At 39.3% G+C, this 3163-nt stretch overlaps 1 pseudogene; it reads left to right on the forward strand.

The window, feature by feature from the left end:
- The first annotated feature begins 556 nt into the window (after nucleotides 1–556).
- LOC132438597 (protein POF1B pseudogene) lies at nucleotides 557–2325 on the forward strand (annotated as a pseudogene).
- Nucleotides 2326–3163: the final 838 nt, after the last annotated feature.

Here is a 3163-nt window from a genome sequence, read left to right on the forward strand (position 1 = left end):
GTGAACTAGGGCAAGTTACTGAAACTTTGTGTCCCTCAGCTGTGAAATGAAGATAGTTATTGGCCACACTGCATCTGCTCTTTGTGAAGACAAAGAATTCATACATGTAAAGCATTCAAAACAAAGTCTGGCACACAATAAGCTCCCAGTACATGTTAGCTGGTTATTGGTTTTATAACAGATATGAGTTTTTCCATTACAAAAGAATGTCACTATTTTTAAAAAATATTGGAAATAATTTCAATATTAAAGACAGTCTGCAAGTATAGTACAAAGAACTATTTTTTTCAGAAACATCTGTGAATAAATAGTTGACACTTTGCCTTATCATCCCTAAATATTTGTGTGTATTTCCTACAAATAAGGACATTCTCTTGCATTGTCACAATACCTTCCAAATCAGGAACACTGAAATATTACTATCATCTTATCTTCAGATCCCCTCCTAGTTTTGCCAGTTGTCCCAAGATGTCTTTTGGGATCCAGTTTTGGCCAGACCTGCTTCTGTTGCTGTCACGGAGAGCATCTGGGGAGAACTTTGCTGACCACTGAGAAGATGATGAACTCAAGCTATTGGAGTGAGATGAGCAGCAGCAGCTGTGGGACTCAGCAGTCCCCAGAGGTGCTGCAGTGCCAGCCCCAGAATTACTACTCCTACCATCAGTCAAGCCAAGCCCAGCAGCCTCCAGAAAAAATGTTGTGTATGAGTGACTGAGGACTTACAGTGGGCCCATGAACAAGGTGGTTCAGGAGTTGGACCCCATCAGCTCATGGGAAGTGCTCTCCCCTCTCAAAACTACCTCCCCCTACAAAAGCTTGGTTTGGAGTGACCGTTCCCAGGAACTTCATTCTCCAACTCTGAAAATATCTACTTGTGCCCCAAGCACTCTACGTACAACCCCAAATACTGAACAGGAACTCCATTCTCCAACGGTGAGAGTCACTACATATCCACAGACCATTTTTAGGTGATATAGAGTGCAAAATCCTGAACAGGAACCACTGTCTCCATTCCTAAGAGGAGGCCATTTCTTTCCAGGAGATAATGTTATTTATGGAAAAACCATAAGAAAAGTGGAAAAGCTAAATATGGATCAGGAATGCTATCCTCAGGTTCAGCCATCATCACATTGTCCAGCAGCCCCAGATCATCCACTCTCCACACTGTCAACAATCACATTCTAGCCAGCAAATCCAAACCATCACAGGAAGTGATTCAATTTCTACAAACACTAGAATTGAACTGTGTCATGGTGGCTCAAACCAGGCACATGAGCAGGTGATAATTCAGGATGATGGCCATGAAAAATTGACCCCCAATATTTTGGAGAGTTGCTTGCTGATCTAAGCTGTAAAAATACAGACCTTATTAGAACATATGCAGAGAACTGGAGGAAGCAAACAGGACTTTGAGTCTACAGATGAGTCAGAAGACATTGAATCAGTGATTCCAAAAGGACTGTAAGAACTTACAAAACAGCAAATTCGCTGTATGCTGCAGATGAGGGGTGTGTCTGATAAATCACTACGGCTAGTGCTGTCCACATTCAGCAACATACAGGAGGAGTGAGGACATCTTCACAATGACTTGACATCCCTGGAAAATGACAAGATAAGATTTGAGAAAGACTTGGCATTCAAAGAAACTCAAATAAAAGAGTATGAAGAACTCTTGGCATCAGTGAGAGCAAATAATCACCAGCAGCAGCAAGGACTTCAAGACTCAACCTCAAAATGCCAAGCAAAGTGCCAAGCATTGGAAGAAAACAATCTCTCTCTTCAGCGTATGTTATCAGACATAGAATATAGACTAAAAGAACTGGAATACTGTAAGCATAATTTAGAGCAAGAGAAGAAAAATCTTAGAATTCAAGTTTCTGAGACTTGCACAGGCCCAATGCTGCAGGCTAAAATGGATGAGATTGGCAACCATTACACGGAGATGGTAAAAAACTTAAGAACGGAGAAAGACAGAGAGATCCGCAAACTAAGGACTCAATTAAATCAGTGCCAAAAAGATGTTTCAAGAAGAGAAGGAAGTTTCAGTGACTTCTAATTCAAGATTCACGATCTGACAAGCTTGCAGGAAGACAAGGATTCCCTTATAAAGTGTCAGTCAGAGGAACTCTCAAAATTGAGACAAGAAATATATTCATCTCATAACCGACCCTTCAGTGGTGGAAGGACAACTATTAACACTAGAAAGTACAGAACACAATATCCAATCCTAGGCCTCCTGTATAATGACTATGAATATATACCACCAGGGAGTGACACACAGACTATTGTGATTGAGAAACGGAAGACAAATGTACTTGTCCATGAATGAATCTCCAACTCAAAGGAATTTTTTTTGTGTCTTCACTAGTACTTTAATTGTTATTTTTCCATAACTAAAGCCAATCAATATTTTGAATCATGCTACTACTTAGCAAGTCTAATGGAATTAATTAGCTATAAAAATGACTTGTTTATCCAGCCATTTACAAGGCCTGACTCCTTTCTTTCACATTTTTGTATTCAGTATAGCAACGCACCAATCATTAAAACTCAATTACAGACACTGTAGGACTTAATCCACTATTTTTCAATAGGGTGCTCCCTAGACACTGAATTAATTAGTTGGGGTAGAGATTTTACAAGTTATTCCATTAGAAGGTTTTCTATGGTATTAGATGTGCAATTTAGCTACAAGAGTAAATACTGTTTGCTTGTTTTTTTTAACAACAACAACGAAAAGGAATATTATAGAATTTTAAAAACTCAGTTTATTTTTTTTTATTTTATTTTTACATCTTTATTGGAGTATAATTGCTTTACAATGGTGTGTTAGTTTCTGCTTTATAACAAAGTGAATCAGTTATACATATACATATGTTCCCATATCTCTTCCCTCTTGCATCTCCCTCCCTCTCACCCTCCCTATCCCACCCCTCTAGGTGGTCACAAAGCACCAAGCTGATCTCCCTGTGCTATGCGGCTGCTTCTTACTATCTATTTTACGTTTGGTAGTGGATATATATGTCCATGCCACTTTCTCACATTGTCACAGCTTCCCCTTCCCCTTCCCCATATCCTCAAGTCCATTCTCTAATAGGTCTGTGTCTTTATTCCTGTCTTACCCCTAGGTTCTTCATGACATTTTTTTTTCTTAAATTCCATA

This window comes from Delphinus delphis, chromosome 15 (assembly GCF_949987515.2).
Source record: "Delphinus delphis chromosome 15, mDelDel1.2, whole genome shotgun sequence".
In the NCBI taxonomy this organism is placed as follows: Eukaryota; Metazoa; Chordata; class Mammalia; order Artiodactyla; family Delphinidae; genus Delphinus; species Delphinus delphis.